The 26,615-nt window shown below is 38.8% G+C and overlaps 1 protein-coding gene across 1 annotated transcript in view; it reads right to left on the bottom strand.

The window, feature by feature from the left end:
* The window catches only part of LOC122814305 (nuclear factor 7, brain-like), a 530,904-nt gene that overhangs the window by 76,131 nt on the left and 428,158 nt on the right, over positions 1-26,615 (bottom strand). The window lies entirely within an intron of this gene.

Genomic DNA, 26,615 nt, shown 5'->3' with positions numbered 1-26,615 from the left:
CTTGGCGCTTCCTTTGAGATTGCGGACATATGTGAAGGAGGTCTTATGACTGTCTCTAGTAGATGAGGCCAGTTTGGACTCAGAGTTTGCTTTGGAGGATTTCACTAGTGTTATTATTTGCTTGTTCAGGCTACGAAGAGATTGCTTCCAATTGGCCACCTGCTCCTTCTTGGTCCTGGACATCAATTTTTTCCTTTTGTTATAGAGTTTATTTATTGCAGATGTCCACCAGACATGTTTACTCTTCCTTGCAGAGGACAATTTAGTCCTGTCAGGTATTCCTGATTCCATGCATCTATATAAATGCTCATATAGTGCTTTGCTGTAGTTTTGTATATTGGTGCCAATTCCTACAGAGGGGAGGGGGCTGTGAAGCTGTTTATACCATCCCATACCAGAAATTCCCTGTAAGTACATCTCATATGCAATAACTACAGTATATGCAAATATTCCCTAATATATCTAGTGTCCTTGCTAACTGTTCATAGGTTCATAGGTTCATATAAGGTTACTAGGCTAATGGCCCTAGGGCCTTTACAAGCCTAGCCATGTTATACCTGTGTTCCCTAGCTGACCTTGGTTAGATGGTCGTTATTCGCATAGTGAGTCTATGATGAGCACCAACTACCCCTGTCTATGAGGCACATAGGACATAGGTTCTACCCCCTGAGTGAATTTACAGCCACCCATCCAATTGTCTAGGTTGCACTCGAGCAGCTCTGCTTCGCATGAGTTGGGAGTTTATTCAAGAGGAGCAGCAATCTCTGGGCAATATAGCTATCTCTCTAGCATGTTCTGTTAATGTCACAGGTTAGGTTGAGATCCCTGTTTGATTTACAGATCTGCAACATTTTCATTAGGGCAGGTTCAGAGACTGCTCTGCAGGCCAGGCACAAGTCACCTCTCAGCAGCCTATAAGATACAGAGTACAATGACAGGGCTTTCAGTCTTTCCACACAGGTCATGTTTTGGAGGCCCTGAATTTTCTTGAATTATCTCAACTCATCATTTAATTAACATCTGTATCACATTTATCCCCATTGTTACACTGTTGCATTTTTCCCCTCCTACATCCACATGTCCATTTCGGTCTATATTAATTCAGCAAAAAATCCCTTCGGTGAATGGCATTTCATTGGAAATGCCATTCATCGAATTCTGCTCATGTGGGGGGGGGGGCTGCACTACCCCTACTCTCCACTAATTATATATACCAACTCCAAGATCACACTACAGTGGGGAAAGGCCAAATTCCCCGATCTTCACTGTACCGTGATCTCAGTATGAACATTTCAGTGAATGGCATGTTTGATTTAAGTGCTCAAAAAATGCCTTTCGCTGAACTGAATTTTCCCTGAGCTAATAGGGAGCCTCCCATCTTTATTTATATCCATGGGCCAATAATTCTAAACAGGATATGAAAGAATTCATGTTAAAAATGTTTTTTGTGAATTATCTAAACATATTTTCCCCATTTATTCTCCCCTGCCTCTTATTTCTGCACTAATCCCATTGTATTATGTGTATAGTCTCCCCATTTAACTTTCACTGAATCTTAATTCTGACAGTAAACTTTCTCAATTTATTTTTATAAGCATTTTTTTAATGCTTGCTATTTGGATGACTGTACCTAACTGTCATGTTAAATATTCTTATCTCTCTTTTGTGTCCATTGCCACAGTTGCCCAGGTCACAGTTGAAAAGGATCAGCTGAACAGCAAATCTATTCAGTTAATAAATATAAAGAAAAAAATAAATATATAAATAAAATGTAATCAACACTAATTATCATGTTGCTAATATACATTGCATAGAGTAAGAAATACTAAAGTCTCCTTTTATCATTGCAAAATATGATCATTGTTGAATGAAACGAAGTTTGTTGAAAGAAATAGTGCAAACACTGTCTAGATACTGACATGCTAACTCAAAGTAGAAAAAAGTAGCAAATTCTACAAAAATGCTCAATTTGCACATCTGCTGTCTGTAGAGTAAAGATGATTTGTAAGCACAGATGTGAGGCCATAATGTTACATTTATGATTCATAAACTCATCAACACAGATGCACTGTATAAAATGGTACAATGAATGAATATAAATAACTGACTGCTTCTTGCAGAGGATGATATAGGGACTTTGCCTTCTCATACTTCAGCTTCCAGTATATATGAACATCGAGGATGTACCAACATGCAGGCTGCAGCTCAAAGCTGAATCCAGCACTAGGTGACCAAGGCAGTCACCTAGGGCTCACTAGATGGGGGGGAGGGCACTGACCAACAAACTTAACATTTCTTCTTTAAGGACACATGCAGAATGCATTCCTAGTAGTTTCTTTGCACACATTTGAACAGAGCGCGTAGTTTCATCTCAAATGCTCATTTGAAAGGAGCAGATTTTGCAGAGGTTAGTGTGCATGTGTGTGTGTGTGTGTGTGTGTGTGTGTGTGTGTGTGTGTGTGTGTGTGTGTGTGTGTGTGCGTGTTTGTGTGTAAGTTAGGGGTGACAAGTTATTTACTTTAACTAGGCTCAGACCCTGTACCTTAGTTACAGGAGACAAGAGCTTGAATCCTCTACACCAACTACCAGTTGTACTAATTTAAGAACATTTTCAAGGAATTGTGAGTTTCAGTATATTTTCAAGGAATGTGAGCTTCAATACATTTTTAAGAAATTGCGAGCTTCAATACATTCTCAAGGAACTGTGAGCTTCAAGGGAAGTGAAGTTTACTGCTGCTCATGCTAAGTCTGTTTTCAATGTGCAACTGTTTTGTTTTGATTTGTTTAGCAAATGGTTATACAGTTTGTGCTAGCAAACTTGCAAGCTGTATAAGTAGAACAACAGGAAGCATGCTTGCTTTTCATGCATAAGTCTATGGGTTCTAGTCTCATATCACGCAGAAAGATTGCTGAAACTGTGTTGTACTTGAAGGATGTAGTAGAGTACTGCAGTCCTGAGTGTGTCCTCCTTTGGATGAGATGACTTGTACGTATGAACCTGTTATCAGTTTGCTATCCTTTCCTTATTGCCATATTAACAGCTTACCATTTTTTATAATGAAAGGTAATTTATTCTTCAAAGGCAGCAGGCACTGACTTTGTAGAAGAAACACTTAAATATAAAGTTGTTATAATGTTGTTTGCTAGTAGCAACCTCCTCATTATTTACATATCTCTAATGTGGAATTATTCAGAAGAATTTTACTTATCCAGAGATTGTGCATATTAACAGACACTGGTGGATTGTAATGACAGAAGCTTGAGGGGCTTTTTGTGGTTGAAATGTTCTGAAATGGTCAGTTTTGTCATTATTGGTTCATATGTTTTGTGTTAGTGTTTACTGGAAAAAATGTTCAACACTACATATTTAAAATGCACTCTAACAAGTGGTGCTGTATTATACAAAAAATATAATTTAATACAATCAGGAAGATAAATCAAAGATCACTTGCATGTGTGCAAGGTCCTAAATGTGTGCTGGGAGCCTATAGTTTGAAAACAGACCAAAGGTAAACTTAATTAGCCACTGTCCAGATGCATTTTCTTTGAATGCAGATTTCAATGTCGTTTCAATGAATGTGAGTTTCCAGGGCAGAGAAGTTTATTGTTAATGCTAAGTCTGTTTTCATTGTGAGACTGTATTGTGTAACAGTGTTTGTGCTGTAAAATTTGAAATAAAAGTTTTAAATTAAAACCAAATATCTGTAATTATTGCAGACGTAAAGAAGACAACAGCATGCACACTGACAGATTTGAATGTTTATGGTAACTGGGGAGAAATAGCCAAGTAATGGTACACTGGATTGGCTGTGGGTGGGGGGGAGTGGCTGCAGAAAGAACCTGATCCATTACACTGTCTAGAGCGCCATTTGTCCATAATCTGGCTCTGCTGTGGATATGTATTTTGAGACCTGAACCAATGTCTTTTCATTTTTTATTTATTTTATTTTTATTTTACATTTGTTTACCGAGAAAGTCCGACTGGACACAGGTCCATTTTCAGCTGAGGCCCGGGGAGAAAAGCTCCAAATACCAGTACAGTTGAAAAGTGACAATATAGTCACATATAGGAAAACAGTGTCATACATATTAAGAATACATTTGAGCATATATAACAGAGATTAACAATATCTAAATATTTGATAGAAAGCCATATCCATAGATATAAGAATACATGAGAGTTGAGTTACTTTATTATCATTAACATATGTGATGTGGGGAACCACCATTTGATCCTTAGCAGAATCCTAGTAACAGTGCAGTGGGAAGGCTTAACCTGGGGAGTGACATGAACAATGCCAGTTATTTAAGTAGTGAGTTTTGAGAAGGTTTTTAAATTGGGAAGTAGAGGAGGTGGCAGTCAAGTGGCCTGAGAGTGAATTCCAGGTTCTGGCAATGGAGCAGGCAAAGAGGGATTTACCAGCATTATTTTTATATTTGATGACATTTATGTGGTTCTGATAACTAGATCTTAATGTTCTAGTGGTGTGAGGTGAATTAGATTATGAAGAGTTGGGGTTTTGTCAGGAAGGTAGTAGAGTTTATGAGCTACTGAGAGTTGGTTGAGTAGGAGTAGTTGAGGTAACTCAAGCCAATTTAGTTCCTTGAAGGCTAGACAGTGATGAGCTCTATGAGATGCATCAGTAGCAAACTTAGCAATCTTGTTGTAACAGAATTCCATTTTGCTTAGTTCAGTGTGGTGAAGGTTAGTTAAGAAGGGGGAGGCATAAAGGAGAATGGATAAGAGGTGAGTCCTTGCTAAGGTGGCCTTGGTAGGATTAGTGATGGACTGTCTGTTCCTGTACAGGAAACCAAGCTTTTTGTTAACTTTCTTAATTGTTTGGGCTATGTGTATGTTGAATTTTAGATTATTAATCACAAAAAAGCACAAGAATCCAGGAAAAGTGACACGAACAGTTTAATTCACTAACGCTGAAACTTCACAACACGTTTTCGTCCTTGACTTCATCAGATACCAACACTCTTGGTGCACTCATCTTAAATACATTAACTAATTAATGGTAGCCAATGACAAACAAATTGATTAATTAGAGTTAGTTAAAAGCACATACACACATATATATATATATACACACACACACACATTATACTTCCTAAAACCACCATAAAATTCATACCCTATAATAAACCACATATACAAAACTTGAATGCTTGTGAATATAAATTTAAATATATAAAAATGAACCTTAAATAAAACTATGACATTATTTTCTAAAAAAAATTTTTGTAATGACAATATTTCTTAAAATAATATAAAAATCCTATAATTTAGCAGATCTCAATTTTAAAATTGGCTTGAGTGAAATCATGTCATTGAGACCTGGTTTTCTATTTGCTTCTAAAACAATTTGCCAAAATTGTTCTCTGTATTCCACCAGTGTTTCCCAATTTCCCCCCTCTAGGGTCAACCGGCACACATTCTAACACAAAAAATCTAAATGTAGCTAGTTTACATGTAATGGTATGCTTGTATAATGCATTGTTTTCTTTTTTGGTCCTGATGTCATATACATGTTCATAGATTCTTTGCTTTAACATTCTCTCACTCTTCCCTATGTAAAATGAATCACACTTTGTACAGGTAGCTAAATATATTATACCCTTGGTGTTACAGTTAACATATGTTCCTAGAGTTAATGTCCTTTGTCTAATAGGTAAGTCTAATGTTTGTCCAACATTAAGATATTTACAATAACTGCAACTTCCACATTTAAATAAACCTACTTTTTTCCTAGTAGCTTTCCCAAACAATTTTTCAGTTGTACCTCTCTCCAAAATATTCTTAATGTTAGTACCCCTCCTATAGGTGAATTTCAGTTCCTTATCAAAAATACAGTGTAAGTCAGATAGTCTAGCAAAGTTGTTCCATTCCCTATTAACAATTCTTTTTACCAGTCCTGACTGACCATCATAGGTTGTTGTGATACCAGATTCAAAATCCACGCCATTATTTAGGTTATTTGAATCTTGTCTATCAAATACTCCTCTTATACCTAAAATAGGTGCAACTTTTCCTCCTCTTTCCCTAGTAACTTCACTGCATATTTGATCAAAAAGTTCACTCGTGTAACCCCTATTTAAAAATAACCTTTTCAAAAATCCACATTCATTAAAATAAGTAGTGTCTTCAGAGGTCATTCTACTAAGACGAACTAATTGACCTTTAACTACACTTCTCTTCTGGTGGGGTGGATGTGAACTAGTAAAATGTAAGTATGAGTTTGAAAAAGTCTCCTTTCTAAAAATCCTTGAACTGAAACCATCCTTAGTCTTAGTAATATTAACATCTAAATAATTCAACATTTGGGTATCATATTTGTATGTGAATTTTAAAAAATCAGCAGTGTTATTTACGAATTCTAAAAACAAATTAAAATCATCATTATTGCCTTTCCATAAAAAACATAAGTCATCTAAAAACCTACCATAGAATGTCCAAAATCTACTAAAATCCAAAGTTAATATAAAGGTGTTTTCCCAGTATGACATAATAATATTGGCATAAGTAGGAGCACAATGTGCCCCTATAGCAACCCCCTTACATTGTTTGAAGTATTCACCTTCAAAAAAAATATAATTATTTTTTAATACCACCTCCATTAATACCAAAATTGTTCTGAACTCATTATGAGTAATTCCTGAAAATCCTATTAACATTTCTTCGAACCATTCTAGGCCTATATCGTGGGGAATACTAGTGAACAAATCAACCACATCCAGAGTAACAAAAATCAAACCTTCAGAAAATAAAGATTTGTCCAATTTTCTAAGAAGATCCCAGGAATCCTGAAGTATGTGGGTGTTGTTCTTAAGTAATTTCTTTACCTTACAATCTATGTATTTTGCTAGAGGGGCTGTGATAGAACCTTCTGCAGAAAGTATTGGTCTCAAAGGTGGGTCATCCATATCTTTGTGCACTTTCGGTATACCAAAAATAGAAGGAACCTTCGGTTTTTCAACATATAAAAATTTGTGTGCCTCTAAATCTATTAGTCCTTCTGTTAGTAAATCATTCACCATCATATGTATTTTATTGTATGCCACGTTTATTTCATTGATGGATACCCTAGTGTGTTTAGTAGAGTCACTTAAAATCTCCTGCATTTTACCTTCATATATAATGTGGTCCATAAGTACCACCCCCCCACCTTTGTCAGGTTTCATAACCCTTAAATTTTTGTTGTTGCTAATTAATTTAAGGGTTTCGTGCTCAACCTGAGTTAAGTTGGATTACATATTATATGTCTTGAGTGACTTCCTTAGTTCGTTTTCTAATACTACTTCAAAATTCTTTAGTTGTGGGTGCAATGGCGGGTTAAACATACTTTTACGAACTAGTTTACCCTCACTAAGTGTTTTTTTGTTACCATTAAAATGTATTTCTAGGTTTTTCTTTCTAATAAATAACTTAATGTCAATTAAAAGCTTAAAAATATTGGTTCTCTGTTTGGGTATGAAACCAAAGCCTTTAGAAAACAAGTCAAAAAAGGTTTTATTCACAGTGGTGCTAGAATAGTTAAAAATGTTAAAATCATTGAATGTCCATTTATGCCCGTCATTGCAAATATTTAATTATGTTAATCTATTAATCTGTGTGTGTATATATATATATATATATATATATATGTGTGTGTATGTGCTTTTAACTAACTCTAATTAATCAATTTGTTTGTCATTGGCTACCATTAATTAGTTAATGTATTTAAGATGAGTGCACCAAGAGTGTTGGTATCTGATGAAGTCAAGGACGAAAACGTGTTGTGAAGTTTCAGCGTTAGTGAATTAAACTGTTTGTGTCACTTTTCCTGGATTCTGGTGCTTTTTTTGTGATTACTAGTGAACGTTGGGGCACCTGCCTTCTTCTGTGGTTATGAATTTTAGATTATTGTCAATTTCAACACCTAATAGTTTTGTGTGTGTTGTTGGGGTGATTTGTATATTATCCTTAGATGTTATGGTGAAATCATTACTTAGTGGCAGAGATCTACCAGGACTGAAAAGAATGAGTTTGTTGTTTTTGGGATTAAGAATACATTTTATGTTAGTGAATCATGCTTCTGTTAAGGAAAAGTTGTTTGGGGTTATGGTTTTTAGCTCATGTAGGGTGGGGGAGGCACATATAATAGTGGTATAATCTGCATATTGCACTATGGAGACATAGGGTGAGGATGAGGCTATCTGGTTAGTGAAGGCCCTAGGATGGACCCTTGAGGGACATCTATGACTACTGGTAATAGGGGGGACAGTTGGTCTTGCCATAGAACTGCCTGCTGACAGTCTGATAAGTAGTTCTTGAACCATGTTATGGTGGAGGAGCTTATGCTAAGGGAAGACAGGGTTTCTAGAAGCATATTATGGTTGACCATATCAAAGGCTTTTGATAGGTCTAAGAATATTGATGATACAAATAGTCCATTGTTTCTATGGTGACTGACAATGTTGGTAAATGAGAGTAGTGCTGTGGTAGTACTATGGGAGAGTCTGAAGTCATGCTGGGATTTGGATAGCAGGTTATTCTGTAGAAGGAACTGCATTAGCTGGGAATGAACAACTCTAATATTTTTGATAAAGGTGACAGAATTGCAATAGGGCAATAGTTGGTGAGCTCAAGGGACTTACCCCCTGTGTGCAGTGGTATAATATGTGATATTTGTCAGGAGTGAGGTACATTACATTCAGATATTGACCTATTTATGAGACTGGAAATGGGATAGGCTATAGCATCAGCTGTTATTTGAAGGAAGTCTGCTGGTAGATTGTCAGCTGCCAGACTGGTTGGTTTCAGCTTTTTGAGGAGTTTAGCAATTGTCTTAGTGGAGAATGAGTGCAGGGAAAAACTGGAGGAGTTGTTTGTTAAACTGAAATGAGTAGGGGTCTCAGTAGGCAGGGAGCTGCTAGTGTGGTGGGTATTGGCTAGGGCTTGGACTGTTTCAGTAAAGTATTTGTTAAATTGGGTGGGGATGTTGTCATGGTTGTTTGGTAATACAGGGGTAGGAGTGGAGGATTTTCCTGGGTGCAGTAAACTATTTGTTGTTGTCCAGAATTTCTGAGGGTAGTGAGCACATTTTCTTGCATGGTTTTGTGGTAATTAGTTTTGTCAAATTTTATTAGTTTTTTAGCTTTGTTGCCGAGTTCAAGGTAATTCTGTCTCGTGGTAGTGTTTTTTTGTTTGTAAAATTGTAATCAGGCTTTGTCCCTCTCTTTCATTATGGTTTTAGTATCTTTTGTTAGCCATGGGGAGTAGATAGTTTTGATTCTAATGGTTCTGGGGGGTGCATGACAGTTTAAGATGCTTAGGAAGGTTGAGTTAAAGTACTGCACAGTCTCATCAAGAGATAGTTGGTTTAAGGGACTCCAATTGCAGCATTGTAGTGAATTGATCAGGTCATTAGCTCTGAAGGTCTTTTTGTTATGTACTACTCTGAGGATGGGATGTTTCTTGTGGTGGGACCAGTTCCTAATTAGTTAAGTTGCTTTATGGTCACTCAGACTGTCAGGAAGACAGCCCAATTGTTGAGCCAGCATGGGGTCTGATAGCAGAATCCAGTCTAAGATGGAATGGTGTTTGAAGGTTTTGTCAATTCTTGTGGGGGCAGTTATAATTTGGTTGAATCCATGGAGGTTAATATGGGTGGTGGGATTTTGGCTGGAGCAGTCATTCCAATCAATGTTAAAGTCACCTAATATTATGGTTTCTTGTGGAAGGGAGGATGACATCCAGTTTAGTAGGCTTTCCAGTACGGCAGTATTATTACCTGGTGGGATATATCTGCCTGCAATAATTATTTGTTGGAGTTAAGTTTTAATTTGGCTAGAATTAGTTCTATGTCTTTCACGTCTTGGGAAGTACACTCAAATTGTTCAATAGAGAGGTAGTTTTGGAATAGTATTGCAACACCTCTTCTTTTTTTACCTGTTCTGTCTCTGCGTATAATATTGTACCCAGGGGCAGTAATTTCATTGTTGTGATGTTCAGGTTTGAGCCAAGTTTCTGTTAATACTTTGACACCTGGCTTATATAGAGCTAGTAGGGCATGAAGGTCCTGTGTTTTGATAAGAATACTTCTAACATTAATGTTTAAAAGGAGGAGAGATGAGGTTGGTCTTAGATATAGAGGATTTCACCTTTTTAAGTTTCTGTTGTTAGATTTGTTAGGTCCTGAATTAGGGTGAATGTCCCCACAGCAAGCCAGTTTATGGAGTAGATATAGATAGAGTTTGCTTAGTTTGTGTAATATCTTAGCTTGTTTATAGGAGGATGGAGGGCTAGTTTGGTATTTAAGAGTATTATACAGGAGGGAAAAAGGTTGTGTGGAGGTAAGGTCACAGGGTGATATAGGGAAATGCCCTACATTTATGAGACTGGTTGTAGAGCCTGTCTGCCAAGGTGGTGGGGAGGTGATTTTAAGTTGTGTGTAGTAGGAGGAAAGGATGGATAGCAGGAGGGGAGAGAGAAGATAGTTAATGAAAAAAAGAATACTTTTAGTAGCTGGATGTGATATGTATAGGACATTGTTAAGCTGCAGGAGGAGTTGGGTGAGCAGTATCAGTAACTATACAGGACAGGTGTTGAATAGGGTGTGATGGAGTGTTCCAGTGTGGGGGATGATTGGTGAGGACTGATTGGATAAATGGGTGTGAGTTTTGTTGAGGGGTGTGGTCTATAACTATAAATGTAATTGAAGTGGGGGGGTGGGAATGGGGGTACGGTAGGGGAGCAAGTGAGCATGAGCATTAGTGAGGGCGAACAGAGCAGGGCAGCACCTTCCTGAAGGTGTTGCAAAAGAGAAGACCAAAGAAAAACAATCAGTAAGGAGGTTGGATACTGCAGCATGGGAGAGAGAATGTCTTGATTAATGTCAAAGATTCCTTATTCTGTCTTAGGTTTTGCACAAATCTAAGCTGAGGAACTGACAATCACTAGGCTGGGGGTAAGGCTAGGAAGGTGATTGAGAGAGACTATGGTAGAGAGAGATGAAAGTAGAGTTTATATGTTGGAGAAAGAGGCCAGAGGATTCTATATGGGAGAGACAGGTTAGAGGGAGGAGACAAACAGATAGTAGGCAAAGATATGAGGGACTGTATCAGAAGGACACACTAGAGTAGAGGGAAAGAGCTAACAAAAAAAGTGGATGGGTGTAGGCTATGTGGGAGGTAAATGACTTAAATACTAGAGATAGTACGGTTAGTGGGGTGGGGGTACACAGGGAGTGCTGTAGCTGACCAGGGGCAGTACTTTAATGAGGCACACAGTAGGCACACAGTAATAAGTAACATCAAATGGGTATAGAATGTTAGGCTTCATGATTACACAGTGTAACATACGTTGTTACTGTTGCTGGATAGGAATTGCACTGAAGGAACAACACTCTTAACGAGAATGGGTGGTCTTCAAAGCTGACTGGGGTTAGCAAAGTCCTTTAATTGTTTGGTGGCAGGGACCTGAAAAACAGAGAGAGAGAGGATGAGTATGAGGTGAATAACAACAGGGATTAGATGAGTCAAAGTAGTAGTGAGGGCAAGGTATAATAAAGGAAAAAGGCTACGTGGGGATGTGAATAAGAAGGAGGAATGAGGGAGTAGGAAGGAAATGTTAGCATAGAACAGGGGTCATGTAGAGACAAAGAAATGAGAGGAGTAGGAGGGAAATTTTAGTTTAGAGCCAAAGTATTGTAGGGGCAGACTAGAGAAAAGGGAAGCAGGATAGTGGAGATCAGAGATTGGTTAAAGTAAACAGTTCACAGAGTAGGGAGTAAAATACAGTTTATATAACAATTGGTAATGTTATTAAGGAGTTTTCACCAATATAAACCTTACATGCAGTAGTATAGGTAGCAGAAGACACAGCCTGTAATTCAGTAAAGACTTGGGAGAACACTGTCTACCAAAGGAGATATAGCTGGTATAACAACACTGAAAATAGTCACAGAAAAATATATAGAGGCTGTATGGTCTTAGTGACTACATACTGTTGCTACCCAATGGTTAATTTGCAAGCAAGATACCCTCCATGTGCAACTGCTTCACAAATAAATGCAGTCGCTTAGGTGAAGATGCTAATGCAGTAATTCTACGCAGCCTTATAACGGACACAACTTGAGTTGTGCCCCAACCTTTTAACCACAATGGCTCTGTGTATCCCCATCCAGCATCCCAGCATGATATATATGCATATAACCAGTGCAAGCCTTAGGTGAAGTGGAGTCCTAGGCAAAGGATGACACGACACCCTAATGCCAAACTCATCCCCTCTGCACCATACTCACTGTAGCCTTGCTGCCCCCAATTTCCTCACACCATCCGGAGTAAAACAAATTGTTTACACTTTGTCTTGCTATCCAACTTTTTCTTGCATCCTTTCATCTCACTGTAACTGGCCAAGACTGCCCCTGTGATTCATTAACAATCCTGTAAGCTTCATGCAAAGCCTACATTAATTTAAGCATATTAGCATGATGAGCAGCAGTGCTCACTGAATATGCATACGCTCATTGTGTTTACATGTTGATAAGCACTATTTCATGCTCAGCAGTAGCAGTGTTGGCAGCAATGAAACAGTGCAGGGAAGCATGAGCACATGATGCAAACAAAACTGCTTACCTGTAGGCACACCTATTATACAAGCATGTGCGGACAGCTTATATGAAGTAAGGGCAGGTGGAGTATAAGAAGTAAGATACAGGGGATATTAAATGAAGAGAATGTATACAGAATACTATGTTAATAGTGCACGCATAACCACAAGGGGAGGGTAAACAGAGAAAATGTAATGCAGTCAAATGCGATTATGTCACAAAGAAACATTTTAAACAGAAACATCAATATTGATATAATAATAATTAATCCTGTTTCCAGTTCTTTACCCACGTACATAACTAAAAACAGACATGCTAACAATGCATGTGAAAGTGACACAATACAACATCATAACAAAATGGGAATACATGTGATATTAATGCTGATAACATACGAAGTTGACATAAGAGCAAGGGCAGATGATTCATTAGGAGCTATTCACATTGACTGCAGTTATTCAATAAGACATATACAAGGAATGTATGTGTGATAACTGACAGTAGAGCTTCACCATGTATAAGCAAGAAGAAAAAAGCCCTACAGCTGCTGTGGCATGCACATCAGAAAGGGACATGTTTTACCATTTGTTGTCATTTGGCAACTATAAATAGGGGGTATACTACCTAGACACATGTATTAGACAAGCATGGGTTTTATACTCATGTACATCCAAAACTGTAACATAATAACACTCACAATACACAAGTGACAAACAACAACATAGATCTAATGACACTGCAGTAGTTCAAGGTCTCCATTCGTAAATGAGGCATATCTATTACATGATTATACTGGGCATGCTCACAAGAAATTACAGCGAACACTGCCATAACAGCATGTAAACAACAAATAACCACAAAAAAGTGTCCTAACACAGGCCCAGTCACACTTTATAATGATCTTGCATAATGCCATTCAGTAAGAAATGTTATGTAAGTCATCATATCTTAAAAAGCTGAACATTAGAAAGAAAACAATTACAGTAATGCATAAATGTTTGGAGGAACACATGCAACACAGTGCATTTTTATTTGGAAATTAAGTACTGTATGTAAGCAATCAATGACATACGCAACATTGCCATCTTATCAGACTCAAACACATGCAAGGACATATATCAAAAAGACTCATCAATCTGTGATGCCACAGAAATAGGCATACTTTGTGTGTCATGACAAATACTCTTGAAGGGATTACAGCACTTCCCTATTGTAATAGTTATACATCCCCCACATTAGAAGTTGAAGCCTTAAAACTGTTGCCCTATGAATGTGCCACAAATACTTTCTTTGCCTAAGCCACTCCTGCCTGACACAGTTATATAACAGATTATACCTGATTCATGCACCTGCATATCATACAGAACTGTGTATTGACTGCATCTGCTACACAACATAGCAATGGATCTTGTCACAAATAAATTAAATTAATTTGTGAAGTAATTAAGCACATTTCAGGATAATTTGTACAGTATGATTTTGTCAGAATGATTACAAGGCGGTAACTATGTCAGTGTTCACACAACCATTAGCATTTGCAATATCAATGTTTCTCGGCCAAGGAGGCTGTTCCTGTTGCTTTGTACAATACTGTCCCAGAATTGAACGACATTTTCTATCTGCGTAGATATGCTGTACACATCATTACTCAATACACATGCTGCAGGAGCACTTGCACCATGATAGTCACAGAACAACTGTTTCACTGACTGAAAATTACAAAATGAGTTTATATTTCATTCTTCAAAGTAAAATCTGAGAGTAATAACATCATACAATGTTGTTTGTGTAGTGTCAGTTCATTCATATAATGCTGCACCTATGTAAGCTCACTAACAACGTATATGAATCACTTGTGCCACCAGTATGAAGCATACCTCTCAACCTGGAAACATCAAAAATCTGGACAAGGCCCATAAAAAATAGGTACAAATCTGTACACTGTTTAACATAACATTTGCATACATAATTGTGTAACACCACCCACTCCAATGGAATTGTGGGATACAAACTTTCAAACGCAAACTGAAGAACAGACAAACAAAATATGGCACCAGATTCTCCCCTGCAGCCATTCCAATGTCCCATTACCTGGCTATTTTGCCCCATTTACCATAAACACTAATGTGTGCATACTGATTTACTTCTACAATGATTATTTGGATTTTATTTTTACACTTTACAGCACAATGCACAAACACTAATAGACATCTGCTAAATAAAGTAATACTGTCTTACAATGAAAATAGACTCCCAACAAATTCAGTATAAAGCTAATAAAACCTAAAATGAAGAAATGTGTCGAGGACAATTTGTGAAATTTTCTTAAAAGACACTAAAATACAAAACACTTGCAAATGTGTAATAAAAGGGAAAATAAAGACTAGAAATTACACATTACGCACACATATACATATAATTCTGAAGAGATTAACAAATTACAATGCATTTAGGAAACTAATGAATGGTGGGACAGATACCAAAAGAAAATATAATCAACCAGACCATGCAACACAGTGATAATGTGTACAAGCTTCTCATCAAAAAGAGAATGTTGTCCCAAACGTCTAGTATTTGATTTCACTGTGTCCATATTTAAACAACTGCCTCCCCAATTCCATTTTCTTTACACATTTTTTAGAAATGTGGCCACAGACCTGCAATGATACTGAATACCACAGGTATAAAATTACTGAATACTCTGTGCAGACTTTTCATATCCATTAATGCCCCCCATAAAAAAAAATTCTTAAAATACAAGCAATTTGTTCTCTAAAGGGCACAGCTGATGAGCCAGAACAGTAAATTCCTGATGTGGGAAGTGCCTGAACAAGGAAAACACCTATGCAATTTTGGAACAGGAGCAGATCTTCTGTCTAACACACTTCAAAAAATAACGGAAATACATTTTTTATTCTAAATATCTTGTACTAAAGTCTTATAGGTGGTGCAGTGGTTAACATTGTCACCTCACAGCAAGAGGTTCTCTGCTGAAACAGGCTCTGTGGAACCTAGTCGGACTTTCCCGGTCAACAAATGATAAATAAATAAATAAAATAAATAAAATTACACCCACAAAAAAGTGAGCACTACAAAAGCTTAAATACTGAAAGCAACCACGATTCATGTTACTGGTTACAGTTCCGAAGTTCGCTATTTCACCTCTTCTATCCACCCCACTATGAAATGGCTTTGACTCTTCACAGCTGCTCAGCCTGAAAACCCAGCTCAACAGATTGCAATAATTATCGAAACTCACATAATAAAGCTACTGGGTTAAAAGCAAAAGCTTTCTAAATGCATACTTTAAGTTGACAGCTTAAATCATAATAAATGTGGGCCATACAACATAAACTCAATCAAAATTATAGCACAGGCAAAGAAGTTTGCAGTATAACCCAGTTACCTCTGATACAGTTATTTATTAATATAACTCTCAGCAATTTTACAGAATAAAATGGATTTATTTACAAAAGTATTCAGATGGTCATATAAAAATCTCTTCTATATGTCACATAAAACAGAACTTCCAGCTATACAGTATCTCGTTTACGGCAACTAATAATAATTTAAAAACGGAAAGTGGTGTTAACATAAGGCAAGCAATAAAGTGGCAGAGAGAATGACAGCAAACCAAAATGCTTGTGTTAGCAATTGACTTACTGATTAACAATCCAGGGTTAGTTATTTACTAAACATTTAGTCATAGCAAGTCAGTTAAAAAAAAAACAACATTGTGAAAATCATTACAGAACCTACATGAAACTACTAATAACAGTCTTTTTTCCAAAAACAAGCTAAACAGAGCCTGAGTTTACAGATTAAAAAGAAATTTAGTAAACCTTGTAATTGTCTCACAGATGATGCATGCAATGAATAGTCTAGGATATAAGGTATCGTACTGGGCAATGATTCATCCAGGAAGAGAATGGACAGGGTCAACAATAAGAACAGAATATAACAAGGTCTGTGTCACATTTTGCATCTAACTAGACACTGTCATAGAGGTGACACAAGATATCTCAAAGCTTTTAATCAATTATCATAGCAGCTAAGGATGTGGATCGTCACCAGATGAGCTATAAATACCTCTCTGCTATCAAAAGCTGAGCTGCATATTATCTCTGCCATCAAAAGTAACCCTGTGAGGAAGTCTTCTGCTTGTTCCTGCAGCCTCTGTTCAAGCCGCGACATAATAAACCCAAACAGCCGCTGCATAATAAATACTCATGGCTACACATTCCCTTCTGGCTTGCTGGAGCAGCTGGAAATACATGTACGTGAGCCTATTGCTCAATTCCGACAGGCTAGCCTGCTGTTTCACGGAGCTGACATCATTGCACAAATGATGACATCAGCTCAAAAAGCCAAACTAAATTTTTTAAAATAAAAAAAAGCGAGGAAATTGGAAATTAAGGGGTGCCACTCGGGAATCATGACACCCCATTATTTGGACCCCAAAACTTGGTAAAAACTGAGTAATTCATTATGGTTTGGAGGTATGTTGTGAAGTCACTACATTATATAATTGTATTGCAAACAATCTTCATGAGATAAAAGGGATGGGAGAGGTTTCTCCCACTATATGATAATGGGCTAAGGTGCAAGTGCTGCTAAAAATTGTAAGATTGTAAGATATTTGGGTCATTGAAGCTGTGACATTAGGTTATTGGCTATGGCCTGAAGGAGCAGTGTCAGCTCTGCAAGACTGCTTCAAGTGCATGGACTGGTCAGTGTTCAAACAGGCAGCCATGATAGACAAGCACATCGACCTGGATACATAGACAGGGTCAGTAACTAACTACATCTCAAAATGCGTGGATGATGTAACAACCACCAAGTGCATCACCTATGGGCAAACCAAAAGCCGTGGCTAATCAGTGAGTTGTACAAGCTCGTAAAAGCTAGGAATGCAGCATTCAGATTAAATGACATGGATGTTCTAAGGGTTGCCAGAGCCAAACTGAACAATGGTGTTAAGGATGTGAAGAGAACCTATGGCAGGAAGATCCAGAGCCACTTTAGTGACCAGAGGAATACCAGATGACTATGGAAGGGCATACAAACCATCACTGACTACAAACCTGCATCAGCCTCATGTGATGACAGCACTGAATTTATGAACCAGCTGAACATCTTCTTCAGCAGGTCTGATGCAGATAAAATGGTGGCAAATAAACTACTGTTGACAAGGATGAAGCAATGCTGAGCCTTAACACAACTGATGTCATCAGAACCCTGAAATGGGTCAACCCGAGGAAAGCAGCTGGCCCAGATAACATCATGGGTGGGGTACTATGGGAATGTGTGAAAGATCTGGCACCAGTACTCATGGACATCTTCAATACTTCTCTACAACTAGCCAGTGTACCAAAATGCTTCAAAAAGATGACCATCATTCCCTTTCCCAAGAAACCACAACCAACAACTCTAAATGACTACCGATCAGTGGCTTTAACCTTGACAGTGATGAAATGCTTTGAGAGGCTGGTTAAAGATCACATACCCTCAAGCATACCAGTGACTCTGGACACATTGCAATTTGCATACAGGACAAACTGTAGTACAGCAGATGCCATCCACTAGCCGTACACAATACTTTGACCCACTTGGAAGGCAAGAACTGCTATGCAAGACTACTACTCATAGACTTCAAGTCTGCCTTCAGTACTGTCATCCCTCAGAATCAGATAATGAAACTACTACAGCTGGGCATCAATACCCACTTATGTAATTGGATTCTAAGCTTCCTCATGGAAAGGCCTCAAAGGGTTTGTGTGGGCGACAACACTTCTGAAAGCATAACCCTGAATGCAGGAGTACCAGAGGGGTGCATCTTAAGTCCTCTCATATTCACCTTGCTAACACATGACTGTATGGACAGATATGAGTCCAATAAAATCATCAAATCTGCAGATGAGAGAGAGAGAGGAGATGGCCTACAGGAATGAGATCAAACAACTGTTGGACTGGTGTGACAAAACAACTTAACGCTGAATGTTAGCAATACTAAGGAACTGATTCTGGATTTCAGAAGCTCTCAAGAACCACACCAACCCCTAGAGATATATTTATTTACCAGGAAAGTCTGACTTGGAACAAAGCCAATTTTCAGTGGAGGCCCAGGGAGAAACACTCCAAACACACATCTTTGCAATGTGGAAGAAAACCCACATGAACTCAGGGAGGACATGCAGACTCCACACAGAAGGCACTCCAGCCAAGAATCAAACCAGAGAACCTCTTGGTCCGAGAGAGCAATGCTGCCACTGCACCACTGCATTGCTGAGATGAAAAGGATGGCTGTGGAAAGGGTCAAAAGTACAAAGTTTCTGTGAGTACATATTACTGAGGACCTGTCCTGGTCAGTCCATGCATCTTACACCGTTAAAAAAACCTCAGCAACTATTGCAGTTCATAAGGAAACTGAGGAAGGCAAAACTATTGAAGACCATCCTCCAAACTTTTTACAGGAGTACCACTGAAAGAGTCCTTACCAATAACAGCACTGTCTGGAATGGAGGATGCAACACCTCCAATCGCAAGGCTCTTAGGCGAGTTGTAAGGGCAGCAGAGAAAATCATTGGTTCCTCTCTTGCACCTCTGGATAACCAAATAAATCACATGGAATCAGTAGAACCAGGAAGACATCCAGTGATCATTTGCATCCTGCAAATGGCATGTTTTCCCACCTCTCCTTGAGTAAGAGATACAGAAGTATGCACTGGAGAACTTCTAAACTTAACAATAGTTTCTTTCCTCTCTCCATCAGACTACTGAACTTTTGTGAAAAATGAGCCAGAAGGCAGTCAATGCATACTTCCCCTCATACCACATAGTTATGCTATTTACCTGACTGTACAGATCCTTACATATCCAGGCTTTGTTGCACTATATATATTAAGCTTTTTCATGTGCAATAACTAGCTGATGTGCATATTCAATGTTGGTTCACACCTTACCTTACCGTAGGACTCTATGATGTGCAATATAAATCACACTGTGCAATATTCATGCTGACCATTCCATATGCTGCTTAGTTCTTATGTTATAGTAATGTCATGCATATGTTGTTATGCAATTCTATTTATATGTAAAGTGTGTCTGGTCATTATGTTATTATTTTATTCTCTTTTTACTTTAATTTTATTGTATGTTATTTTATTCTTTTCTTCTCTGTATGCATGTTTTTGCACTGGGAACGAAGCATGTCTAGTGAGGTACATGCCAAATGGGGCATTGTACTCAATGATTGGCCTAACGAGGGAAGAGCAGAAGGAGACAATGACCTATTTCTTCCTGGATGCAAAACCCTTAGTAATGACATGTGCCACATAGAAGGACTTTCTGACTACAGTGGCAATGTGGTGGTCAAACGAGAGGTTGCTGTCAACCTGTGTCCCCAGATCTTTTATAATGCCTTCAGTGTTCAGTGGGCTCCCATCGATGTGGTAATTAGTTGGAACTGAGTTTTTCCCAAAGGGGATGACGATGACACATTTTTTGGCATTAAGCTTAAGGCCATGGTTTTGACACCAGTCATTGGTCTCACTTAGGCCTTTCTGTAGGATGTCTAAATCACTTGGGGAGTTAATAATGGCTCCCAGCCTACAGTTGTCTGTGAATGTGGTCACCCAGAGTCTCTCCATGTTGGCCTGGACTTCTGAGAAGTAGGTGCCAAACATGAGATGACCCAGGATGAATCCCTGTGGGACTCCACTCGTGACTGGTCGGCAGTCTGACTTGCAGTCTGCTACTTTCACACTGTGGGTTCTGTCTGTGAGCCAATTTGCAATCCTAGTTTGGTGAGTTTATCAATAATTCATGAGTGGGGAATGGTATTAAAGGCCTTGGCCAGATTGAGGTAGGCTGTATGAACTGCCTTGCCCTCATCCACAGCTCTTTTGACTAACTCAAAGAAGTCAACCAGGTTGAGCAGGCATGATCTACCTTTCACAAAACCAAATTGCGTGGGATCTAGAGTTTGGAGATTCCCTATATCCTTGTTAATTAGGTCAATGATGATGTGCTCCATAGCCTTACATATCAGACTCGTCAGGCTAATGGGGCAAAAATTCCCAGGGTCTCTAGTCACTCCCCCTTTATGAAGAGGGATCACTGTAGCAGTGCACCATTCAGTAGGGATAAAGTTTGAGATGAGGCTGTGATTGAACAGGGCAAACAAATGTGGTGCCAGTTCACTTTGTAGTTCATGTAGAACACATCCAGGAATATTGTTGGGTCCCATAGAAGCTGTATTTTTGAGGTGTCTAGACACCAGAACCTATGATATTCCTAGTATGAGCAAGGGCATTGTTGTATTTCTGCTCAGTGGGATTGTGTGGTTTTCTCATAAGTGTCATGAGCCAAGGTTCCAGTGCATGACTCGCATCCTCCATGAAATGCCCTTGTGAAAAGTCACCCCTAGCAAACCCTGTGTACAGCTCGCATATGTGCCATATGTGTGAGTCATGAAAACTGCCTGAGTTACCTACACAAACATTATAGTTGATCACTTGGGCATTACAGAAAACCTGACAGAATATAGTGTGATATACTTTCCTGTAAATGTACCTCTTCCCTGTTCACTGGGTGGGGGTTTTATTTAAACATGTGTGCACTCTAAGGCCCTCCAGAACTTCAGGGAATTGTGCTATTGCATAAAATTTCTACATGGTTCTTGCTCTCTCCTATGGGGTATATGGAAAGCAAATATGCTCTCTTGTATGTTATAGCACTGCATTTAGAAACTAATGTAATATTCTGGAAACTGATCCTTGTGACACAAGTAATATATCCCCTGTGAGTCTCTGAAAAGTACCTGTAGTTAGGATACATTAAGCTACTCATTCCTTTGTTTCCACTGGGATGGGTTCTCCATTATTTATTTATTTTATTTATTTATCCTTCATTAACCAGGTTAGTCTCACTAGGCTAGTGGCCTCTTTTCAGTGGAGACCAGAGGTGGTAGTTATACTAATAGGGGAAATTTGGCCAGGGCATTGGGGAACTTCCTCTATTCTATTTGATAGGTGCCATGGGATCTTTTACATCCACTTGAGCTGCCACCAACTCAAGGAGATGGGGCCTTGCTTTATCATCTCATCCAAGGATGACATACTTCAGAGTGCAGCATTCCCCTTATGATGCACTGCACTGCCAGTAATAGATCTATCTGGTGTAAGAATAGAACCCACAGCCTTCTGCACCAAAGCCAAGTCTGCTAACTGTTGCAGCATTGACACTATGTCCTTGGAGACTCAGGTAAAGGCACCAGAGGCTACATATTACTTCTAGTGTTTCACTGTATTCCCCTTCATTTTCAGCCTCATGCAGTCCACAGTAAGTCAAATAAGGCTAAAACACCCTTCTTTTTCTTGGCTGAGGTGAGGTAGCCAAAGCAGCATCGTGAATAAAAGCCTGTTGCAAATATGGGTTAATGATGATGTCAGTAGCAACCCTAACATTATTTTTTCTAATTGTAATTATGGCTGTAATCCAAAGACTTTTGGATTTCAGGGTAGATGACTATACTGAATGTACACAATTGCTTTATAGGTTCCTCAGTAGCTCTGCCATGTTGGATTGGTTAATTAGTATTAACTTTGCTTCTTATGCTTTCAATAGCATATTCTGCTACTTACCCTTACTTTGAGGCTCTGCACTAAGTGTAGAGCCATGTAATGAATACCAAATAGCACACTATTGTGTGTGTGGCATGCAGTGATGCGTACATGATAGCTGCACTTAGTGTAGCAGTTCGTGATCCAATCCTGAATGTTCATAACTGTGAAAGAAACAACTGAACTAAGTTAGAGGTCTTTTGCTGGTAGAGACAAATAAGCCATTGGATTTTAAATGACCTGAAATACATTTTAGAGTTTTTTCAACCTTTTGATTCAGTGATGGCCAAAGCAAAGATCATGAATAAAGAAAGAAATACCTGCGTTTAGTAATTTGAAAAGCATTACAGTTTTTCAATTCTTCAAATTTTTGTCCTGAATCTTATAAAATATCCATTTATTTCTGATCCTGAATGTGACAGCTGTGGGCCCAAGGAGTTTATATTATTTTTTGTCAAAAATACAGATTTTGTCCTCAGTGTACACCATCTCTTTGAAAAATATATAAAGCATTACCCATGTTTCATCACAAAAATATAAAGCATTAAACTGCAATGTTATACTCACCATACAGATGTTGAATAAGAATGTTGCAGTTCAAAAACAAGGGACTCAGTAAAGTTGGCTTTATTTGAAGATGATATTATTTTGTACTTGATAAATCCAGAAAAGGACATCTCTAAGTGCTGTGGAACATTCTGACATAGTTTCAGGTTTTTCTGTGATATAAAATTAATGAAGACAAAACAAAGGCAATAGCTGTAAACTGTTCCATAGTACCCATATTTATGTGGCCGCAATACAATGAAGTATTCAGGAGTATGGTTTAAAAAGGATTCTGTTATGGCAGCTAAGGATATGTGGGAATAGACAAAATAAAAGATAATACAAAAACTGACTAACTAGAAACTCATTTTTATGAATATGGATAGCAAGATACAAGGAGTGAAATGTTTTAGTCCCTTTAGTTTTGTATACAGGTCAGGCATATCTTTATCATACAGGAGAAGTTGTAGAAAGTAATAAATAAAGAGTTGTAGGGTTTTATCTGGGAGGAGTAAAGGGCAAAGGTCAAATTGGATTAGTTAATCCTTTTGATGCAACAAAGTGTTTAGGTTTACCTGATTTGAAGGAATATCTTAGCGCTACACAATTAAGGCTCATATACTTAACACAATCAGAAAGCTATAATTCAAAGTGGAAAGGGATAATGAAGTATGGGGAGGGGACATTCAACAAATAAGGAGAGAGTGAGAGTAATTTTGGATGCAGATCCTTAAGTAAAATAACAAAAAAAAAAATATTCTCTTTTCCAGCCTTTGCTGAACTAGATTAGTCCAGATTTCAGGTTTTGCTGAATTCCGGACTGTGGTATAGTTTAATGTGTTGCCCATATCCTTACTTGGATAGGAGGAAGCTTCTCTGTTCACTAGTGAGAGTGGGGAGCTTTGAGCAGCCTATCTGTCCCTGGAGGAGTGGTCTCAGCCCTGAAACTAGTAGCTTATTGGCCGTTTTGGGTCAATTCTTATCTCTTTCAGTTTCCCTGCTTTAAAACCCACATTTGCCTGGTTTTGCACCAGTATACAACTCCGCACAGCTCCTCGTGGTGCCCTGTAGAGTGATACAGGCAACAGAGAGACCCAAGAGAGACTTCCAGATTTAAGTACTTTTTTCTCTGTTTTTTTTGCTCCGACTGCCTTTTCCCGCCTAAAAAGTGATTTTCTAACTGATCTGTGCTTGAAAAAGTTTAAATTGCATTTGCCTTATGCTTTTTACAGTTTTTGCACTTGTTTTATATCAATTTAAGTCATTTTTGTATCGTATAACTGTTGTAGGCTACACACTAAAGTGTGCTAGCCTGTGTATAGCATTTACAGTGTTTTCTGCTGTTTCCTGAAAAAAAAAAAAATATATATATATATATATATATATATATATATATATATATATATATATATATATATTCTCTTTTCCCACCTTTGCTGAACTAGATTAGTCCAGATTTCAGGTTTTGCTAAATTCCGGACTGTGGTATAGTTTCCTGTGTTGCCCATATCCTTACTTGGATAGGAGGAAGCTTTTCTGTTCACCAGTGAGAGTGGGGAGCTTTGAGCAGCCTATCTGTCCCTGGAGGAGTGGTCTCAGCCCTGATACTAGTAGCTTTTTGGCGGTTTTGGGTCAATTCTTATCTCTTTCAGTTTCCCTGCTTTAAAACCCGCATTTGAGCGGTTTTAAAGTATTCCCAGCTCCACAAAGTCTGCTCTTTACTTTTTCCCTTAGAACAGTTCTAAATCTCAAAAGTAAGCACTCTATTTTCATTCTAAAGCCCTGCAGTTGCTCATATAAGTAATCTTATAAGTAAGCACTAATAAACTAAAGCACTACACCCTCTTATAATCCCTTTAAGCACTTGGCTCCCAATTGGTCCTTTTTGATCAGTCAAAAAGTAGTTCCTTATACTATTCTGGCATGTCCAAAAGTCAGTTTTGGGTTTACTTTCCAGTCCAGCTGGTGAATCTGGGAATCTTGAGGCAATGTTACAACTGCCTTATGTACACAGACCACCCTCTCCTCCTCTCAACAAGCTCAAATATATGTGAGAGATGCAACTATATAGCCAAACTGGAGGCTGAGCTCTCTCAACCCAGTACTGGTGCAGTCAGTCAGGAGGAGAAGGTAACCACACACACCACAAATCCAGTCTCACATAGACCTATCGCAACAGAAAACCAAACAAATAAACACACAAAAACATACTCGGAGGCTCTAAATAAAAATCTGCCCAAGCAGCAGAGACCTCCAAAGCAGACATCTAAGCAACCGCTACCCCACAACAATACCCACATATCACATAGTTCACAAAGTCAGTGTCCCACACAGTCACAGCCCTTAAGGCTAAACAACACACCTAATACACTTGTAATAGGTGACTCTATTGTCAGACACACTGACGTCCCACTCACCAGGCTGAACAAGGAGAAGGTCACTGTAAGCTGCCTGTCGGGTGCCAGGATCCGCCACATAACACAAGCACTCAGGTCACTCCAAAGCAAGTACAAATATGACTCCATCATTGTCCATGCTGACATGAATGACCTGAGACGTACCTCCCTGGACTACATGAAAAGAGACATAGAAGAGCTCTCTGATCATGTAGCCCAGGCCAGTATGAGCCTGACCTTGAGTAGCATCTTACCCTCACGAAGAATGATGCCACAGTATAAAGACAAAATTATCAATTTTAACAATTGGCTAAAGTATTGGTGTCATTCAAAGGGGATCCAGTGTCTGTCAGCCTGGGATGACAAGCTCAACAAGCTACATTGCTTCTCTTGGGAAGGCTTGCACCTGTCACCCCTGGGCTTTCGAATACTGGCTAAGGCTCTTTCCACCCCCATAGTGCCTTTTTTAGGCAAGGCTCAAAAGACAAACCCACCTCCATAGACAACACAAAGAAAAAGAAACTAAGGGTAATGCTGCTCAATGCCAGCCGTCTAAACCTCAAGATGCACGCACTCGAGTCTCTCCTCAGTATGGAGAATATTGATATCTGTGCAGTAACAGAAACCTGGTTCAAGGCTCCCGAGAGCACCCCAGCACTACCAGGTTATACCTCATACCATGCTTTTCGGCCCCAAAACTTGGACCGAACCACAAAAAGAGGGGAAATATACATATTCATCAAAGATACCCACACCTCCAGAATAGTGGCACTGCATGAAGCATCAGAGACCATCCATGTGCAACTAACAGTGGGCAAAACTGCATTTCAGTTTGTAGCCTGCTACAGACCACCCTCCCAAACTCAGGAACCCCACTCGGCTTTCCTGAGAACCCTGGAGAATATGAAGGTCTTTCCAAATACCATTATATTGGGTGACTTCAACTACCCAAACATAGACTGGGAGCACTACGCAAGCCCCAACACCCTCGCCCAACGGTTCCTAGAATTTATAAACTCAAATGCTATAGAACAACTGGTCACCACTCCCACAAGAGGGGAAAACATATTGGACCTGATCATCACCAACATGGGGACTCTATGTTCCATACCAGAGGTATACCCCTCATTGGTAAGATCTGACCATAAATTAATCTCACTGGACATCCATGTCCCATCCCCACCCAGAGCCAAGGAAACCACGGTGAAGAACTTCTCAAAAGCAAACTTCACACTTCTCAAAACTGAGGTGGAATCCTTCAAAGCCCCCGGGCCAGTGGAAAATATGGCCCAAACTGCAGAACCTTTACAAACACATTCTATGGACACCTACAGGAATGCGTGGATCGTGCTATCCCAAATAAAACCAAGACTCACTCCTCCAAAGGCAGCAGACCTGTCTGGAGGACTCCAGCCATAAATAAGCTATACAACAGAAGGAGGAAGCTACTACAT

This window comes from Protopterus annectens, chromosome 10.part0, assembly GCF_019279795.1.
Source record: "Protopterus annectens isolate FY-2018-M chromosome 10.part0, PAN1.0, whole genome shotgun sequence".
In the NCBI taxonomy this organism is placed as follows: Eukaryota; Metazoa; Chordata; order Ceratodontiformes; family Protopteridae; genus Protopterus; species Protopterus annectens.
Note: the sequence above shows the minus strand (reverse complement) of the source record. Positions and strands in the feature narration are given on the sequence as shown.